This window comes from Nannospalax galili, unplaced genomic scaffold (assembly GCF_000622305.1).
Source record: "Nannospalax galili isolate Female #2095 unplaced genomic scaffold, S.galili_v1.0 scaffold266, whole genome shotgun sequence".
Classification (NCBI taxonomy): Eukaryota; Metazoa; Chordata; class Mammalia; order Rodentia; family Spalacidae; genus Nannospalax; species Nannospalax galili.
In genome coordinates, this window is record NW_008355390.1 from 2,176,175 (window position 1) to 2,198,208 (window position 22,034).

The 22,034-nt window shown below is 38.1% G+C and overlaps 1 protein-coding gene and 1 non-coding gene across 2 annotated transcripts in view; one reads left to right on the forward strand and one right to left on the reverse strand.

The window, feature by feature from the left end:
* The window catches only part of Nrip1 (nuclear receptor interacting protein 1), a 180,594-nt gene that overhangs the window by 27,441 nt on the left and 131,119 nt on the right, over positions 1-22,034 (forward strand). The window lies entirely within an intron of this gene.
* On the reverse strand, positions 14,380-14,506 carry LOC115067611. The gene has a single exon (XR_003846998.1). It is a non-coding gene; the product is annotated as a small nucleolar RNA SNORA40 (small nucleolar RNA).

A 22,034-nucleotide genomic window follows, 5' to 3' on the forward strand; every position in this document is an offset into this window, starting at 1 on the left:
GATATGGGTCTATAGTTTTCTTTTTTGGTTGTATCTTTACCAGGCTTTGGTATGAGAGTGATGCTGGCCTCATAGAAGGAATTTGGAAGTTTTCCCTCCATTTCTATTTTTTTGAATAAATTAAGTTGTATTGGATGCAGATCTTCTTTAAATGTCTGACAGATTTCTGCTGTAAATCCATCTGGTCCTGGGCATTTTTTAGTCGGGAGGTTTTATATTACTGTTTCAATTTCTTTATGTGTTGTGGGTCTGTTTAAGCTGTTAATCTCTTCTTGGTTTAGTTTTGTGAATCCTATCCATTTTAATGACCATCCATTTCTTTTAGGTTTTCAAATTTAGTAGCGTATAAGTTTTTAAAGTATTCCCTTATAATGTTTTGGGTCTTTCTGGTGTCTGTTGTGATGTTTCCCCTTTCATCTCTGATTTTGTTAATTGGGAGGTGCTCTTTCTTTCTTTTGGTTAATTGGGCTAGCGGTCGGTCAATTTTGTTTATCTTTTCAAAGAACCAGCTCTTGGTATTGTTGATTCTTTGTATTGTTTTCTTTGATTCAATTTCATTGATTTCTGCCCTGATTTTTGTTATTTCTTCTTGTCTGCAGGGTTTGGGTTTTGTTTGCTGTTGATTTTCAAGTGTGTTGAGTTGGAGTGTTAAGTCATTTATTTGTGTTCTTTCTGAATTTTTGATGTAGGCACTTAGAGCTATAAACTTCCCTGTAAGGACCACTTTCAGCGTGTCCCTAAAGCTTTGTTTTGTTGTGTTGTATTGTCCTTTTCATTTAATTCCAGGAATACTTTTATTTCTTTCTTAATTTCTCTTTTGACCCATCCATCCTTCAGGAGTGTGTTGTTCAATCTCCATGTGTTCATGTGGTGATTAGGGCTTCTTCAGGTGTTGACTGTAAGCTTTCTTGCATTGTGGTCCAATAGAATGCATGGAATTATTTCAATCTTTTTGTATTTGTTGAGGTTTGTTTTGTGCCCCAGTATATGGTCGATTTTGGAGGAGGTTCCATGGGGTGCTCGAGTAGAAAGTATGTCCTTTGGTGCTTGGGTGGAATACTTGGTAGATGTCTCTTAAGTCCATTTGATATATGGTATTGTTTAAATCAGATTCTCTCTGTTAACTCTCTGCCCTATTGACCTATCTAATGGAGGCAGTGGGGTATTGAAGTCCCCTACTATTAATGAGTTGGGGTTAATTTGGGTCTTAAAATCCTGTAATATTGTTTTTATGAAGTTGGGTGCACCAGAGTTTGGTTCATGATTGTAATATTTTCTTGATTCATTGTTCCCTTTATCAGAATGAAGTGGCCCTCTTTGTCTCCTCTGATTAGTTTTAATTTAAAGTCTATTTTTTCAGATATTAGAATTGCTACACTTGCTTTCTTCTTAGTGCCATTTGCTTGGTATATTTTTTTTTCCATCCTTTCACTTTAAGATAGTGTCTGTCTTTGAAAGTGAGATGAGTTTCTTGCAGACAACAAAAAGATGGGTTTTGTTTCTTAATCCATTCATATAGTCTGTGTCTTTTGACTGGGGAGTTCAGTCTGTTAATATTTAAAGTTACTAATGAAAGATGAGTATTGAATCCTGTCATTTTTATTTCTGTTTAAATTCTTGATATAGCTGCACTTTTACACAGTTATACCTTAATTGAATTTCTTTCTGCAACCCCTTGGGTATAGTCATTCCTTTCTTCAGCTCTTTGTATTGCTTCCAGAGCTCTCTGAAGGGCTGGTTTTGTGGACATGAATTCCTTCAGCCTAATTATGTCAGGGAAGATTTTTCTTTCCCCTTCGACTATAATAGACATTTTGGCTGGGTATAGTAATCTGGGTTGGCATCTGTGGTCATTTAAAACTGGGAATGCTTTGGTCCAGGCTCTTCTGGCTTTCATAGTTTGCACTGAAAAGTCAGTTGTAATCCTAGTGGGTTTTCCTTTATATGTGACTTGTATCTCTTTTGCAGCTTTCAATATTGTCTCTTTGTTTTGTATGTTTAGTGTTTTTGCTATGATGTGCCATGGATAGTTTCTTTTCTGGTCCTGTCTGTTTGGTGTTCTATATGCTTCTTGTTGTATGGGCATGACTTTCTTTAATTTAGGGAAATTTTCTTCCACGATTCTGTTGAAGATCTGGTCTATGCCATTATCTTGGGATTCTTATCCTTCCTGTATGCCTATGATTCATAACTTTGGTCTTTTTATGGTGTCACACAATTCCTGCATATTCCGTTCTTGTGATTTCTTAAATTTTTCATAATCTTTGCTTGAGTGGTCTAGTTTGTCCACTTTATCTTCCAGTCTTAGTAGTCTGTTTTCCATTTTGTTCATCCTATTGGTGAGGCTTTCTCCTATCATTTCTAATTGGCTTACTGAGTGTTTTACTTCCTTCTTCATTTCAGCCTGAGTATTCTTTAGTATCTTAAATTCACTGAATTCTTTTATCATGTTTATAATTGTTCTTTTGAGTTCCATGTCCTGCATTATTTCTAGGGGGTTCTCACTGTAAGGTGGGGATATATTATTTGGGAATTTCATGTTACTATTTTTTCACTGTAATTTTGACATGTGGATTTCTTTTATAGTTTCTGATTCTTGTGTGAGACTCAAGCCTTCATGTTTAGGTCTGCTTCTTTTTGTGAACTTTATGTGTCTTTGTGGTTTACTATTTGGGCATGAAAAGCTGATTTGTCCAAGCTTCCAGTTCTCTTTTGATTTTATATTGGAGTTGCCAGTTTGCTTTTGTCTTCAGGAGTTCCCACAGAGGCCCAATTCAGATGAGGGTCAGATGCTCTCAGGCTTTCTCCTAATGTCTGGATCCCTCCAGGAAAGATTTTGGCATCAGGAATTTGGGTGTTGGACTGGCCTGGGAGCCAGGCGCATGAAAGATGCTGGTCTAGGGCAGCTGGTGGCCTTGCCACCCAGAGATGCAAAGGCAGATGGGGGCAGGAAGTGGCCCCAAGGACTCCTGGGTACTGCACTGAGGAGCTGGGTTGGTCTGGATACAAAGGATCGGGAGGAGGAAAGGTCAGCCCCTGGAAATTTCCATGCCAGAGTCCTGGAAATAGGCTGGTGCAGTCCCAAGGAGCAGAGGGAGGTGAGGGCAGGGCCAGGCCCAGAGGGCTCCTGGAGTCCAGAGAAGGCACTGAGTTGGACTGGATGAAGAGGATCAGGAAGCAGTAGCAGTTCTCCAGGTTTCTGGGGCCCCAAGACAAGGAATGGGACAGGACCAAGGCTAGGAGGAGAGACTGGTGGGGGAGATGGGAGGGTGCATGAGGCTGAGGGAGTCAAGGTACAGAGGGAGTGATGGACTTATCCTCGAGAGAGGCCTGACGGTCGGTGCGAGGCCTGTGGGTCCTGCAGGCTGAGGGAAGCAGCTTTATATTTTCTTTTAAAAGACTTTGTTAACTATCTTGCTTGGCATGGAAATAGATGATGGGTGGATACATAAAGATACACAATAAAAATAATATATCTGTTAAGGTTACAATGAATAGTAAGCTTTTAAAGTATGTATGTAGTAATTGAATATTCCTGATTTAAATTCATGTGAAATAGTATATATCAGTTTTACAAATGATCTTAATTCTCAAGCAATATGGATTTGGGGATTGATGAATATTGTGTGTATTTCCCAGCACCACATTGAAGTTTTGAAACAGAAACTCTCCCTTTACAATCAAGATTTTTCATACCCGGAATTAGTTGCTTCTTTTACGTGTCACTTAAGGGAAATCAAATCAGAAACTAAAATAAGAAAAGTACGACTCTGAAAGAAGTTATAAATGAACTACAAATATAATAAAATTTCATTTTACTCTCTTTGAAAATTTTTATGACTATAAATCCTGGGTTTTAAGGGATGTGGGGTCATTTTCATTAACCATACATAAGAATTAATTTATTATTAACCATTTAAAGATATAAACGTTCAAAGTTTAGTGATAAAGAAAATGATTGCACTTTAAAAGCCACCATGAATTGTCTGTATAAGAAAATTGACCATATCTCAGAGGAGAGCTGGTTTTTGCTGTTAAGAGATGCACAAAGAATATCATTGAACTAAAGGACAGGTTCTGTTATAAATTCATAATAGGAATTGTTTCAAAGTAATTCCTTTGAAAATATAATATATGAAGGCTCCTTTTAAAAATTGCTTATTTTATACAAAATTCTTTTATTAAAATATAACTTCAACTTGTCAAGTAGCATTTGTCCCTGCAAGATTGATGATTTCCTTAAGTAAGTGTGCTACATTTCAGTGGCTATGTTCTCTAAGTTTGCTTCTGAATCTCTTCTGTTAGGAATAGAGAATATTCTTACAGCATTTGTTGAAAAGTCACATGTAACCAAAACTTTGGTGATCACGGAATGCTCTTTTCTTAGCTTGTCAGTCATTTAATAACATAGTCTCTCTTTATTTTGGTTGCTTTGATGTTAAATTGGGATTACTATAATAACCTTATTTTTATACCAAAATTGTAAGAAACAAATAGAGTTGTTTCCCCCTTTTTGTGGTGGATATGTCTCAACCCCTAGTTGATCCCTGAAACGGCAGAATTGATCTTTCTATGCTTTACCCTAAACATAGACTAGTGACTCCTCTCTCTTGATTTAGTACTTACACCTTGTGGCCATAACTTTTTCAGTTTGAAGTATTACAGCAAAACTAATACAATTTTTTTTTCTTCTTCATAATCTCAGGGATGGATTTGTCCTTGTCTAATAATGTAGCAACCTCAGCCGTTGAGATTTTTCCTTATCAAATAAAGAGCTTTTGCTTTTTCACTAAATGGAGTACTTTATGGTTCCTTGAACACACACCGGGCCATTATTAAATAAAGTCAGTGTTAGTGGAGCATAGGCAATGTGGTACTAGCACAGTGACCTCTTGACTAATGGGGCAGCTAACATACACAGAATGGTCACGCTGGACAAAGGCATGACTCACCAGGTGGGAATGGAGTGAACGTTCATGTTACTCATAGTAGTGTGCAATTTAAGACAATGGATTTTTTATTTCAACTTTTCCATCTAATATTTTTAGACCATAGTTGACCTTAGGAAACTGAATACATGGGAAGTAAAACTTCTTATTGGTTCCAAGCTCTCCAGTAGAAATACACAGATACTTGAGTCCCTTATAAAGTGAGTGACATTTTCATAGATACTGACATTCTCCCTGTATTTAAGATATAAAATGTTTACAGAAACCAATATAATATAAATGTTGTATAAAAAGCTGTGTGTTATATTGTTTATAGAGAGTAATGGCAAATGAGTGGAAAAGTCTTGTATACTCTCAGGACATCCTCCTCCAAATATTTTCCATCCAAAGTTGACTAAATCCACAGTTGCAGAACCCTTCAGTGTGGCATATTATCAGTATTTCTCTCTTACCTGTGTAGACATGAGAGGTAGCCAGCATCATAGCCGCATGTAATTAGTAGCATGGAGAATGCTGGCTTTAGAATCTTACAGTTTCTATTTGAGCCAGACTCTTCACATCGACTCTTAATAAAGTCTGGTCGTTAGTTTCCTGCTGTGTAAACTAAGGGTAGCATGTACATCATTGGAACATCAAGAGAATTAAATGAGGAAATGCGAAGTGCATTGCCCTCAGTGTGCTGTTATAGAAGGGATGCCTGCTGCTGCCAGTATGGTTAATTGGAATTTTAAAAATATATTTTATATATTATTTTTATTTTATGTATATGAGTGTATTGCCTGCAATGTATGTGAGTGCACCCGTGTTGTGCAGTGCCGCAGAGGTCAGAAGAGGGCTTCGGATTCCTCTGGAACTGGAGTTAAGGACAGTTCGTAGCCACCGTGTGGGTGCTGGGATTCGAACCTGGGTCCTCTGCAAGAGCAGTCAGTGCTCTTAACCATTGAGCCATCTCTCCTGCCCCTGAAAATTTTTAATAAGTTCTTAGATGATGATGCGACTCAGTTGCACATCCTCCTGAATTAGGACCTATCACTTCATATGCTGTCAGTTTTTTGTTCTTGTACTTTTAAGGGTTATTAAAAACTCTCCTCTGTGCTTGCTTTTTAATTCAAGTTTGAACCAGTTAAGATCTGCCATCTACTGACCCAGTTCCCATTTCCTTCAACTGTCCTTGTGCCCACTTGCTTGTTATGTGTGTTGGGTGTACCAACCAGCCCTCATGTCAGTTTGCAAAGATCTAGATAGTACAGGGTTAGGAATGACAGGTTCTTGAGTTTGTTTGCACTGTAAAGCAAGGTGGTAAGTAGGAATCAGTAATAATCTCCTTTTTTTTTTTTTCCCCCCCCAAGGAAATCAGTTTTCAAGTAAATAATTAGTAAAATCTTACTTGGATTTGTTTCTCCTCTCAGCTTATGGCAGCTTAAAAGTTTTTAAAGTGATTTCTTCTGACAGATCCAGGTTAAAACATGTTTTTGGTATAAAGGATGGGTTTGAAATCAACTCACCACACATGGAACTACCTCAAAATGCACGCCCTTGACTACTGTTTGAATTTTTATAGGTTTATAATTTTGCTGACTGCAACAAAATGAAAGGCCTGGTGCCAGTTCTTACTAGGACAAAACTTATTTTAAAATAACATTTTTCAGCTTTTTGATACTTATAAAATCATGGAGGTTTTCCTGCAAAAAGTTTTAAAAGGCCTTATTCCAGTGAGGAAAATCCAGGGTGTTTATTCCCTTGTAGTAACAGAAGCAATGCATTTGGTAAGTTTGTCAACAGGAACTGCCAGAGGCTGGAGTACCCCAGGAATGCATTCTTATTCAGAGTCTAATGGGGGTCCTCAAGGACTTGAATTAATTCTATTTGTGTGTGTTGCCTGATTCTGGGTGCAGAACATTTAACCAGTGATTCATAGACATTCAGTCTCTGATGATCAGGACACTGGCTGACTGAGGCACTGTTTTGACACTCTGGTGGCTTTATGGGTAATGTTTATGAAATGTGTTACAGAACCAAACTGCCCCAAATTTGATTCCCAGATCTACCACTTACGTACCTACAAGTTACTCAACTTTACTGCGCCTCATCCTAGTAATTGGATAATACCCATTTTATGATTAAATGAGAAAGTATTTGAGTTAGCGCTATTGACAATAACTGGTATTTAATTGCATTTACTTAAAAACCCTGATCAGGATAACTGGGATAAAAAAGATATTAAGAAGTTATATTCGGGGCTGAAAAGATGGCTCAGCATTTAAGAACACTGACTGTTCTTGAAGAAGACCCAGGTTCAAATCCTAGCACCCACATGGCAGCTAACAACTGTCTGTAACTCCAGTTCCAGTGGATCTGACAGACTCTTCTGACCTCCGTGGGCATTGCATGACACAGGTGTACTTACCTATATGCAGGAAATACATGCATACACGTAAAAAATAAAACTAATTAATAAAATATTAAAAAAGAAGAAGGAACTCCATGCTGAGATCCTTCTATGGGTTTGAGGCTCCTCAAAGTCAGTACTTTAAAGCAGCGCTTATCTGGAGACCCTGGAGATGGATTAAAGCTGACAAGGACTGAGATGGCTGTGTGGTGATTCTGAGCAGAACAGGTGCTCTAGGTGTAGATGCTAACTCTGCCATTTGCTTACTGGTAGTTGACTTTGGGTGAATCACATAACTGCTCTAAACTCAGTATTCTCTTCCATAAAATGGGGATATAACTTCATAGTGAAACGGGGAGAAAGAGGGTCCCCTAGAGGGTTCTTAGTCTCATTCATAAAAGAATTTAAGAATGGACCCAAACAGAAGCTTTTACAATTTTATTAGAATAAGAAAGTATGAAGAAGAAAAGGAGAAATTACGCTTTCCTGAACAGTTCAGGAAAGCAGACAGACATATGGAGACCTACATGGCTGTGGCTGGTCTTGAAGTTCTGCAGGGCTCTGAGCTAGTTCCAGACAGGAAATATTCACTACCTTATTAACACACCAGGTATTCTGCCCATCTATTTAGCATAACTTAAGGTGAACCTGCCTTCCTGGGAGTGGTTCTATCACCAGGGGATTGACTAGTGAGACTGGAAAAGTGGGTCCTCCAACAGATAGACTAGACATTTTTTTTTTATAGTCTGGACCAGTTAAATTTATGGGGCTTATTGATATTTTAACAATAGGGCTTGAGACATGGAACTCAAGCCCTAACACACAGTGTACAGTTTTTATTATTTTAGTTATTTTTTAGATAACTTTTGGAACAGAGACTCTACTGTTTGTGGTATATATGTGTGTGTGTGTGTGTGTGTGTGTGTGTGTGTGTGTGTGTGTAATTTTAAACATAATGGTTGTTACATTTGGGGAATTAATTTTTTTCATTTTATATGAATAATGTTTATTCAGTTGACCTACATTAGGATAAGCTACATCAGAGACTATCATTCTAACTTTTAAGCTTTTCTTGTGATTCATTACTTAAAGGAACCATGGTTGAAGGGACTAATTTATATTTTACAAAAACAGATTTTAAGTATAATAAAATATCTATAAAATGATAGCTAATAAAAATGTTGACAGCTAGTTATGATATATTGCAGATACTATATTACATGTAGAGTTAGTTTTAAGCCTATAGTAAAACTTTTTAACCTCATCTAGTTTAGTCCCATTATGGATAGAGAAAGTTCTTTTGATATTACAGAATAGTAATTATATAACTCTGCAAGAAATTTCAGGTTCATCAGATTGGTAGAAGGAGATGGCCATTGGCTTATAGTTACTGAGAACTTGAGTTCTGTCTGTGTTTAAATAAAGTTTTGACTTTGCTGCTAACTGAAGGTTTGTCTTTAAATTAAAAATCAAAAAGTCCTTTGACTCAAGGTGTCATTGACCTCTTGTCCCCTACCCCCCTTCCATCTAGGCAACATTTGTAATGAGTGATAGTGTCCTTTCTGATTTCTTTATAGAGTGTATGTGGAAGGAACATAATTATCTCTTTAACCTTTTTTAATTCATCACCTCTTGAGTACATTTGGTCCTGAGACCTTTTCTCCTCCTCTCTTAACACACTTTCCTGTCTCCATCTTTCCTTCTGAAGAGCACTTACTATTCTGCAGAGAATCATAGGCACATGGGGATTTCGAGTATAATTTTACAAGCTAAGTTACATTCATTTGGACTGAACATAACATTACTTTGATTATGTTTATTTGCAGTTCTTAAGAATAGCCAGGCTTCATGGGGATGTTCATAATGTTTGCATGAGAAAATTGACTCATGTTAAAAACACCTGTTTTCTTTGTCATGGAACATATTCTCCAGGCATGGAGAGTGGAAAAGTTAATAAAATACCAGGCTTCCATCAGGTGACTGCACCGTCGTTCCTTTTCATTTGATGTAGCACACTGTAGGAAACAAAGAAATGTTGAAAAACGTTTGTGTTAATTAAAATGCATATCATTGAAGACCTTATTAAAAGTAGCTTAAGTGGTAAGCTGTCTCATCTCACCCACTGGCAATTTTGAAGTCTAGGCAGTTAGTTTCCAGAACGTGGCCTCTTGTGCTTTCCCTCTTCCTGCCCTGCCATCCTGACCATCTTGGTGGAGCTGCTCCTCAGAGTGGCAAGATGGCCATTTTCTTCTGCTGTTTGTTTGGTATTTAAGAGTGAGAAAAACATTTCCCAGTAACACTGCAGGTAAAGTTGTGTCATATATTCATACTGTGCCCCTATTATCAGAGTATTACTTGTTTTAAGTAGTTCTACTTGATTAGGATTCTCTACCTGAGAGAAGGTGGGTGAGTGTTTTGCCAGCCTGTAGGAGAGGGGACAGCATGTCACTGAGGAAGTTATCACAGTGTTTTCACATCTAGTGAAGATTGCAGTTTTGTTTATTTCCAAAACCTCTTGTGAGATGATGTGCTGTGGCCCTGCTTGTGGAGTGCACTTGCTGTATTCCAGTTGTTCTTTTAGGCTGGGGGAATAGAGCATTCAGGCAAAAAGGCCTTGCTTTTGCCTCAAAGCTTACCCATTATTGGTGAGACAGACAAAGTGATTCAGTGTTACAGTATCTTATTACTGCCAAGTGTGGTGGCACATGCCTTTAATCCCAGCCCTTGGCAGGCAGAGGCAGGCAGATCTCTGTGAGTTCGAGGCCAGCCTGGTCTACATAGCAAGTTCCAGGACAGCTGGGACTACAGGGAGACCCTGTCTCAAAAATATCAAAAACAAAAACAACAACAACAACAACAAAAACCAATATCCTATTACTAAGTGCTAAATAAAAATGAAGCAGAGAATTCAGGGAAAACCTGGAGCCATGTACATGAGAGTTTAGATGTGTCCTGGAAGCCCTCACCTAGATGTAACTTAAAGGCTGAATTGGCTCAGGAGCTGGTCATGCAGTTTTCTGGGCATGATGCTCTCTGTCAGCAGCCCTGTGGCTACTGTGGGTGAGTGAGCTGAGTTTAGAAGGGGAAGGAAGTCACTAGACATCTTTCAGCAGAGGAATGACCTGATACAACATTTTAACAGATCACCGTAAAAGAGTGGCAAGCCTTAAACAAATCTGCTGTATGTTTTACCAATGTAACTTTAAGTGTATTCAAAGCATTTAGATATTGAACATGGGTTTACTTAGGTCCATTTTAATTACAGTCTTTTTAAAAAATATTTTATTTTTATTTTATGTGTATGCATGTATTGCCTGCATGTATATAAGGGCACCCATGTCATGCAGTGCCCACGGAGGACAGAAGAGGCCTTCAGAACCCCTGGAACTGGAGTTATAGACAGTTGTTAGCTGCCATGTGGCCTTTGGGATTTGAACCCAGGTCTTCTGCAAGAACAACCAGTGCTTTTTACTGCTGAGCCATCTCTCCAGCCCCTAATTCCAGTCTTAAAAATTGCATATTAAGCATTTATTCTTTGTATCAGTGCCTTATTTTTAAAGGCACAAACCTTGACAGAACAGAATAATAATTTTTAAAAGGAATACATTGCATGACTAGTGGTATGGGTTTGATTTTACATCTTTTTCCTCAGTGAAGTAACAAGCCTTCGAAAGTATATGTGTAGTTAGCAAATAGTTAATCTTCCTTGACTACAGGCTTTTTGTACAGTTTACAGTTAAACATATCATCAAATAGGAATCACAGCCAAAAGAAAGAATGAGTATCATTTTGTCATGCGGATGTTAAGAGGAGTGACTTCCCCTTGTTCTTAGTAGAGGAGTCAGTCCAAGATGTCTTTAGCCAGATTATTGTAGTCATTTGAATTTGACAAGGACAGAATGCATAGCTGAGAATTTCAATGTGAGTGTCACATGAAATGCTGAGAGGCACTTTAAAGTACCATTCATTACCAGTTCGCAGGATAGACACTCTGGAAGTATTTAACTAGAAACTTGGTTTAGAACGTCCTTAAAATGTCTTGTTTAAATTTTTTAAAAATAGTATGTTGTGTATGTTAATGAGTGTTTGCTGGAACATGCTCTACCTTTGAAGCAATTTCACTGGAGACATGGAATTGCGATTGGTTTTGAGATAGAAGCAGAATATTACCAACACAAGGGACTCATTGGGCAAAAAGCCTTGCTCTAAAAGATGAGTTAAGCATTTCTCATCACACTTTGGCCAGTCATGGTGACTATGTGCTGGCTGTGTCACCAGCTGCGAAGGACAGCCTGGGAAGATCCTGAAGGCCTGAACTGCAGTGAGTGACTCCCACGCAGTCACATCACTTTAGGTAATTTTTTCAGAATGAACAACTCCATAAGATATTTCTGAAGTGCAGTAAGTAAGCAGGCATTTTGTTTTTTTGAGACCAATGTGGCTAATGATAATTAGCCTCATTCTGTATTTGGTCAAGCTGTAAGCTTTTTTTCTGCAAGTCTGCTTTCATGTTCTTTTGAGTGTATCTCTTTGTATAGTCTTTTGCTTTTTATTTTATTTTATTTTTTGGTTTTTTGAGACAGGGTCTCCCTGTAGCCCTAGCTGTCCTGGAGCTCACTATGTAGACCAGGCTGGCCTTGAACTCACAGAGATCTGCCTGCCTCTGCTTCCCGAGTGCTGGGATTAAAGGCATGGACCACACCTGGCCAGTCTTTTGCTTTTTAAAAAGAAATTAAGTAAAAATCTACTGACTAGCAGTCAGCATTCCACATGTGAAAATCTGTGAGATGCTTACCCAAACAAGATTCTGATCAAAGTAAAGCTCCAATTTGCCACAGCGCAGCTGCTTATTTAATTTTACTGCGTCCCCCAATTGTAAATGGGGATACACCTGAGCATCACCGATTTGAGGTGCTTCAGATTTCAGAGATGGTGCTTTTCTTTCCATTTTTGAATATTTACATAAGTTTCACTAATTGAATATCACCAGTCCAAAATCCAAACTCTGAAATACCCCAAAATCCGAAGCTTTCTGTCAGAGCTTTGAACGTTCGGATTTTGGAGCATTTTGGAGTTCACATTTTCAGATGAAAAATGCCCAGCCTGTGCGTGCATACTAGGACACAAAGTAAAATGATCTCCCAAGAACCTATCACCTACTCTGAACCAGAACTTTACTAATGCAATTTTTCTATAAGAAGGTGCCCCCAAGCCTTGAGTACAATGGCACCTTCCTACTCTTCTAGCCCCAGGCCATTGTTTTAAATTTTGTTAATTATTTAGCTTGTTCTTTATAATACTACTTTTTCCACGTGGCTACTTAAATACTATGCTATTTAATTTCATGATTTTGTTAAGTTTTGTAAAAATCATGTTGTGTATGAGACTTGCTTTTTAAAATTTTTTTAAATCTGTGTTTATTTTATGTGTATGAGTGTTTTTGCCTGCAAATATGTAAGTGCATCCATGTCATGGAAAGACTGTGGAGGCCAAAAGAGGGCATCTGGTCCTCTGGAACTGGAGTTCTGGTAACCACTGAGCCATAGTTTTTTTGAAAGTTGTTTATATTGTTCTGAATAGTTACAGTTCATCTTTTTATTAAAAATTGTTTTAAGAAATTTTATTGTTGCAAGAATTTCATACATAAATTTTGATTATATTCAGACCTCCTCCCCCATCTTCACCCTCACCCTACCACCCCATCCCCTGCTTCATGTCTTCTATTAGCAACTGAAAAATCTCACCTATCGTACATATAATTGAGCTGGGTGTCAGAGAAATCGTATCTGATCAGGGTGTCAGTGATCTTTAATTCTTACACAGAGGTATGCCACAGTAAGAACCTTCCTTTTGTGCTTGGTTTGGGGTCAGAATATGACCAGGTTTCTTGGAATAGGATTTTTCACTCTTAATTTCAATTTTTCTTACACACCGCTTCGGATTGTCAAGAAGGGATTTCTCTTTTTCTTAGTGGTCAGAATGCTTCTTTTCCTCATCAAAATTAGTTGTTTGCAGCCATTGCATTCAGGTCAACTTTTGCTGTTCCCAGGCCTCACTCAGCACACTCACCCCACTGTGAACCAAGGCTTCTCCAATAGGCTGATTCTCCACAGGGTTTTACTATGGAAAAAAAAAAAAAAGCAGAAGTTAGGTCCTCACAGCAAGTAGCAATTAGCTCACAGGCCTTCAATCCAAGATTCTCTGAGTTGAGAAATTTCACAGCTTCACACGACAGCTTTACACCAGTATCCTCTAGCTTATTTTCTGAATTCTGTAGCCTTCTCTCAGATTCCTAATGTTGTTAAGGACTCCAGCCAGGTCTTGACAGCCACTGAGTAATGATGATGCTCAGTAAACCATGGAGACACCGGGGCACGTGGGTGGCCAGCAGCTTGGCCATCTTGGCTCCCCAGTTATCTTTCTCTCTTACTTGCCAAGTACTAAGTTCAAAACTTTGAGAGCAATGTAGAAACATCAAGATTCTTAATAAGGTCTGGAGAGATGGTTCAGCAGTTACGAGCACTGGTTGCTCTTGAGGACCGGAATTCCATTCCCAGCACCCACAAGGCATCTAGCAATTGTCCATAACTCCAATTCCAAGGGATTCAATGCCCTCTTCGGACCTCCTCCAGCATTGCATGACACGGGTGTGCATGCAGGAAAATACACTCATACACATAAAACTTAAAAGTAGTAAATGAAATATTTTTTTAAAAAATCTGTGGTAAAATAAAGAGGCCCAGAGTCTTGTTTTTTAAGCCCTTGTGCTGAGAATCACCGCCGTCACCACCATTGTGCTGACAGCCATCTTGGTTCTCCAGTTATTTTCTTTCTTACTTCCCAAGCCCTGTTCAGAATGTTGAGATCAATATAGAAGCAGCTATGGTCAGGTGAATGTTCAGCTTGTTTGATAAGATTCCTCATGTAGCATGCATTCAGTGTCTTGCAAGTCAGTGAACCTCCAGTAGGGGCCAGCTGCCTGGGTATACCTCATTCCTACACCATCTTTTCTCTCAACACCGTCACTTTGAGCTGCCTCATCATATTCCTGCCTGTGTGTATCAAAAGTCACACAGAACAATGAGTTCTGGGTTGCAAAAGAGGATTATTTTTGCCCTTGTCTTTCATGCCTTTGTCTACCAGTTGAACAAATACACACGCACAAAGTGTTTTCATATATTGTCTTTGTTGGGCAATATTACATTGTGTGAATTTATTCATTCTTGCACTGGTAGATATATGGACTTTTGCTGAGTATTTTTTGTTTACTCGTTTCATTTTGTTATTGTACAAGTTATTTTCCTGTTGTTGTGATAAAATAGCAGGGCCAGAACAACTTATAGAAGAGTTTATTTTGCCTTGCTGTTCCATCATGGTGGAGAAGTCGCAGCAACATCCACAGGGCCAGGAAGCTGGGTGATCATATCCTACATCTACACACAGGAAACAGAAAGGAAGAACAGGAAGTGGGGCAGTACTATGAACTGTCGAAATGGCGCCCAGCAAGCCTGCACCTCCTAGAGAGTCCATAACCTCCTCAAACAGTGCCACCAGCAGGGATAAAGTGTTAAAACACAGGAGCCTGTGGGGGACATTTTTCATTCAAACTGTTACTGGTGTATCTAACCTGATAGACTTAAACACACATATGATAGACTTACATATATGCAGTAACTATTTCAAAGAATTAATGAAGCCACCATTCCATTTTTTATAGTGTATGTGTGTATTGCCTGCATGTAGGTAAGTGCACCCGTGTCATGCAGTGCCCTTGGAGGTCAGAAGAGGCTGTCAGATCCCCTGGGACTGGAGTTATAGACAGTTGTTAGCCGCCATGTGGGTGCTGGGATTCAAACCTGGGTCTTCTGCAAGAACAACCAGTGTTCTTAACTGCTGAGCCATCTGTCCAGCCCCACCACCATTCTTTTTAATGTGTGTTCATGTGCACTTGCCAGACTTTAGGTTATATACCCACAAATACAAGTATAGGCAATGTTCAGTTATTTGAGACTGTGCTAAATTGTTGTCAGGTCATTAGAATAATTTGCATTTCACCAGTATTTTATCAGAAGGTCCCATCCAGACATATCATTGCCAGATCTTGGCATTATCTGGTGTCTTAACATTTCTCAATTTAATGGAAGCAAATAGCATTTGATTTTTTTCAAGCCAGTTGGGATTTCTTAAGTAAAGGAGGATTTGACTAAGGACAGCAATAACACATGCAGGTGGTGCGGGGGGGGGGGGGGGGAGGGCTTCCATGGAGAGGCCCCTGGTGGGTAACCTCCCTTTGTGTCTTAATTTGCTTCTCTCTTGTTCCTACTAAGGTGTTAAACATTGTTAAACATTTTTATGTCCATTGTTCTCTACTGGTGTAGGCTTCCATGAAATGTTTATTCATAGACTGGGGATATAGTTCAGGTGGTGTAGAGTTGCTTGGCATGCAGAAAGCCCTAGATTCACTCCTAAGCAGGGAAGGAAAGAAAGGAGGGAGGGAGGGAGGAAAGGAAGGGAAGGGAAGGGAAGGGAAGGGAAGGGAAGGGGGGAGGGACCAACCCTTTACCAATTAGTAGTTATACCTAATTCCCATATTTTACCAGCCTCAGCCCTAAGCAACCACTAATCTTATCTATTTCTATTAATTTGCCTGTTATAGAGAGGCCAAGTAAATCAAAGTTATACAAACATGATGATTTTTGTTGACTATTTTCACTTAGATGTTATAGGGTGCAGCAGTACTTTGTTCCTTTTTATGATTGAATAATATTCCTCTGAGCAGATTTGTCACATTTTGTTTACTCATCAGATAATGAATGGGCACTTTGGCTGCTTCCAGCTGTTTGTTATTATGATAGGATCCTGCAGGTTCTTCTGAGGACAAAGTTTTTGTTTTCTTTCTCTGTAGACCTAGGAGTGGAGTCTCTGGGTCATATAGTAACTGCTTTTTTTTTTTTGTCTTTATGACACAGGGTCTCCCTGTAGCCCCAGCTGTCCTGGAACTCACTATGTAGACCAGGCTGGCCTTGAACTCAGAGATCCACCTGCCTCTGCCTCCCGAGTGCTGGGATTAAAGGCCACCACGTCCAGCTGTAACTGCTGTTTTTTAAAGAATCATTTAACTCTTTCCATAATAGCTGTACCACCCACACTCTCTATATACACATATACTGTGTTCTGTAAGTACACAATATATCTTATATACTCTATATAGTTATCTTAAGTCTACTTTTGAATTCTTTGAAGAGTAATTGTGATATGTTAGGTTTAACTTAAATTCTGATTATTCTTTTAAGTAATGAAAGAAACTGTGGTCTATTTTACCTCATTTCTTTTAAAGCATGCTGTAGGGTGTATTTCTTAAATGTTTGCTAGAACTTGAGGTATAATTGAAATACCATGTAGTTGTGACACTAGAAACTGTGTTTTTAGATGTTCAGTCATTACTGCAGTCTATTTTAGAACATTATAATCACCCCAAAGAGTTCCTTCCTGCTCATACACAGTGACATCCCCCACTTCTCTGCTAGGGAAGGTGATCTGCTTTCCTCTGCCTATCATCCAACCTCTCTAGAACCTGATATATAAATGAGTGAGGCAGTATGGTTATCCCTCAAGCCTCCCTCTTTCACTAAGCATTAAGCTTCTGAGATCCCTCTTTGTTCCTTTCTCATTAGTTCTTTGTTTTTGATTACCACCTTAGGTTTCAGTTCATGGATATTGGCTTTGCTTACGATTTGGCTAAGATGATTGATACTGACCTCATTTGCATACAAGATTTGGAGGTGTTTTCATTTCTCTTTAAATATCTTTGAGCAAAATTGTTAGTATATGGTGAGTGTGTGTATACTTGTAACTGTATGTAACTGTCAGTCTTTTCCAAAGTGGGCAGGCCATTTTGTGCTCTCACTAGGAATGTAAGAAGCACTTCTTACATTCCCCTTGTCCTTTCTAACCTTTGGGGTTTTGTTTGTTCTAAGTTAAAAAAAAATGATAGCTCTTCTAGTGGGTTTGTAGTAGGATCTCATTGTCACATCGGGTCATTTGCATTTCTCTAGTGCGTAACTATGCTGGTCATCTTTTTTATGTGCTGACTAAGCATTCTGCTTTACTTTTAAAGCTTTACCTTATTTATTTATTTGTGTTTCATTAGATTATCTCATTTGGTTAGATTACCTCATTCTGGAGTTCTAAGAACTTTCACTCATGTTGGATATCATTTCTTTATCATGTAGCTACATCGCAAACATTTACTAGCATTCTGATGATTACTTTTATCCAACTGCTGTCTTTGGAGATTTTGAAAAGGTTCACTTTTTTTTTTTTTTTTTAATTTTTATGGATTGTGTTTCAATTCCCCTATCTAAGGAATCTTTCTTTAACTTATATTCAATCTTGTGAAGTTTCATTCTTGTAGTCACTTCAGACTATGATCCAATAATGAATTTGTGGTACAATAAATGTATGTACTTATTTATCTATTTACTTCCACATGTGGATATCCAACTGTTTCAATATCATTTATCATCGAGATTATTCTTTCTGTATCAAATTTCTATGACACACTTGTCAAAAATCAAGTGATGTTGAGTAGTACACTTAATTCTTGACCTTTTTGACCATAGGTCCAGCTTCATGCCTGTACAACACTGTTCTGGTTTCACTGTAACTTTAGTAAGTTTGGACATTAGATAGCTTAAGTCCCTTAACTTTATATCTTCATTTCTTGTTTTTTAAAGATTTATTTTAACTATGTGTACTTCGTGTGTTTATGTGTGGGTATGTACACATGAGTGCAGATGCCTGTGGAGGCCAGAATAGGATGTCAGATTCCTTGGAGCTGGAGTTACAGGCAATGTGGGTGATGGGAAATGGACTCAGTCTTCATCAGGAGCAGCAAGGGCTCTTAACTGCTGAGCCATCTCCCCAATCCTCATCTTCATTTTGAAAATGATTTTAGACATTCTTGCCTCTTTAGACTTTCACATGCATTTCAGGACCAAATTTTACAAAAAGAATAAAAACGCAACAAAAAACCCCTACAACCTAGTCATGATAGGATTTGCTGGATCCCTTTGGAAAGTCTGGCAACCATATTTAATATTCCAGTGAATTGAATCTTTGGTCCAATAAAAGACCAGTAGGATATATATCTTTGTTTCTCTAGATCACCTCTTATTTCTCTAACAGTATTTAGTACAAGTTTTGCATTTTTATTACAGTTATTTTTAAGTTTTTATTTTTTTTTGCTTTGACTTTATATGAATGAGTCCAGTTCTTGCAATCACTATATGATATTGTTCACATGTAGATGAGATGCAGTTCTTTTTGATTTGGGATCTGGTCATATACATTTATAGCTTACTTATTGCTCTTGATAGATATTTTGTAGATGCTTTGGGATGACCACCACAGATCAGGCCTCCTGTAGATGAGGATAATTTTAACTTCTTCCATCCACCTGTCTTTATATTGCTTATGTTCTATACCATTTTAGGGAGCAAAGCCTACAATCTTTTACTATTAATGCAATGTTAGCTGTGTTTATCCCAGAAAGGAAGGGTTGTTTTAACTTAGAAACATGTAATGTAGCTCACATTAAAGGAATAGAGTCAAACCCACATGATGATCTCAGGGGCTATAGTAAGAGCATTTGATGATATGAATGCATTAGTGGATAAAAAACTGAACAGAGCCCAGCATGGTGGCACACGCCTTTAATCCCAGCACTTGGAAGGCAGAGGCAGGCGGATATCTGTGAGTTCAAGGCCAGCCTGGTCTACATAGTGAATTCTAGCACAGCTGGGGCTACAGGGAGACCCTCTCTTAAAAAGACAAAAAAAAGCCGGGCGTGGTGGCACACGCCTTTAATCCCAGCACTCAGGAGGCAGACTACAAGGAGACTCTGTCTCAAAAAAAATAATAATAATAATAATAATAATAATTCAGCAACATTAAAAAAAAAAACAAGATACAGAAAAAAAAAACAAAAACTGAACAGACTCAGAACCAGGTGCAGAAGAGAATGAGCAGCAAACCTTCAGCTGATGGCATAACTAATAACAAATGTGAATTTTACCGAATATTTGAGGACACAGGCACAAATGTCCAGCTCGATCACTTTGATTCAGTTTTGGGCTGAGAGTTCTACCCTTTTTTTTTCTTTCCTGTCATAATATTTATACAACTTATTTTGGAAACTGTAGGAATATTAAAGAACAAAAAAAAATACGTGTTACAAAACACAAATTGAGTGATATGCCATGCTTCTTCTGTAACCAAATTCCTTGCTGTTTCCTTCCTTGCTTAATATTGTGTGCTCCAGTTTTGTTTTGTTTTGTTTTTTAAGATCTTGGTTATCTCGTGTTTGGCTTAACGGCCTCTGCACATGTTCTTCCTTTGGTGGGAATTCTCTTCACTTAATCTCTTTATGATTGGAGTTTAGCTTATTCAGACATCCTAAGTGTTACTTCTTTAGACTGACTTTTCCTGGGACTCTCGAGACAGTTCAGTAGGTTAATGTGCTTGCTGCCAAGACTGACCATCTGAGTTCAATCTCTGGGGCACACCACAGCAAGTGTATGCCTACACACACACACACACACACACACACACACACTCACACATATTAAATAAATGAATAAATAAATAAGTAAATATATGTAATAACAACTTAAATACCCTTTCCACTCAGGTTCTATAAAGTGACTTTCTCTCTAATTCTTGCTTTGAATGACTCAGGTCTTTTATTTTCTGTTTCCCTGTTTAGTCTGTCTCTCACGGGTACTGACTGTCATGTAGCAATTCAGGCACACAGTGCCCAGCCTTCTAGTTTATTTGAAACTGTTCAGTTCCATCGAATAGTATCTTGCTTTTTATTTTATTTTGTCTTTTTTGATACAGGGTTGCCTGACCTGATACTCACTCTGTCGACCAGGCTGGCCTCAAACTCACAGAGATCCACCTGCCTCGGCCTCCCAAGTGCTGGGATGAAAGGTGTGTGCCACCACACCCAGCGAGTATCTTGCTTTTTAATACCAGGTTTTGATGATTTTGCTAAGTCATTTCAGAGTCCGAAAACGTATTTTTTGACTGTGTAATGTTCCTCAGTGTAATTATTATCATTACTGAAATATTTTCTTTTCATCAATATGGTTCTATGGTTCTATTGTCATAGTTCTAAACACATTTGAAACATTCTGTGTCATTTTTGACTTGTATATAAGACTAATTTAACTACTTATCCACATAAGAACCTTATAAATCCTCAGCTGTAAGATTAGTCAGTCTGGATTATTTTTTTAAATAATTAAAAGAAAATTCCTCTGTGGCCTTATAGTGCTCAAGAGAGATATAATAATGCATTAATGGAGACTAGCCATTAAAATAAATAGTTCTAGAATGTCACCACAAAAGTAGACTTGGAATATTGCTACATCCTTCAATGAAAAGTACTAACCATGACCTTCATCTGCTTGGGTGTTCCTCTGTGTTACAAGAATCGAATTGAGAACACTGTAGACAAATAATACTATAAAGAGTTACTATTTATGTTACAGATAATGCCCACAGTTCAGATTTTTTCTTCTTCTTTAGCCTCCTATTGGCTTTGCCATTTGCAGTAACTTAAATTCAGTTTTCTAATCTATAAAGTGGGGATAATAGTAACTGCCTTATCAGGGTTCTTTTGAATCAGGTACGCATAGGCTTAGCATGGTTTTGGACTGTAATAGCTGCTCAGTGCAGGCCGCTGTCAGTCCCTTGAATCTCTGTCCAGGAGTATTGGCAAGAGCAGCAGTTGTAAAGCTTCCTTATGCTTAAAGGCATCGCCACACAGTCTAGCTCGTCATTAATGTTACTCTGATGATGCTCACTGCTACCGTTGTTGGGAGTTGGTGGTTTTCTTCATGGAATATACTTGTTTGGGGACTGTACCAAAGAGAACCTGTACAAAAAAAATTTAGTCAGAAAGATAGTATTTTAAAGTTCCATCAAGGGAAATCCTGTGACATCAATTTTTAGAGCACTCTCTGCCACATTCTTAAATATAGTCATTCTTACATTCTTGTTCCAACATTAAAATACAAGGTAATGAATGGCAGGATTTTTCAAGAACAAACAAATATAACTGAAAAAAATCAATTTAGTAGAATTTCAGTGACTGGGCAAATCCTGCCTAGAATTTGGGGTCTGCTCGGTGTCTGTTGTCCCCATGTAATCTCTGCCATAAAGGTCAAATATAGTCATGCCTCTTAAAGTGATTTGTAACTGGTAAAGCATGTAGCTTAATGATTGCTTCTGTTTTTCCAGTTAGGCCTGCCTCTTTCTCTATTTAGTAGGTCACTGGTGGAGGCAGGACAATAGTCCAGAACTACTACTGCTTCTTAGAATTGTTTTATGCCTGTAGTAGGGAAGGAACAATTTTAGATTATTATTTTCATCCTTTAATTTGTTTTTTAAGTTGTTTTTTATCCTTAATATATTACTCAATATTCTTATGTAATATTTTAATGGTTGCATAGTATCCCATGGCATAATATATCATTATTTAGTTACTTTTAAGATTATTTATTCTGACATGTACTAGCTATATCTAACTTTTGCTATTAGAAATACCATATATTGGGGCTGGAGAAATGGCTCAGTAGTTAAGAACACTGGTTGTTCTTGCAGAAGACTCAGGTTCGAATCCCTGCACC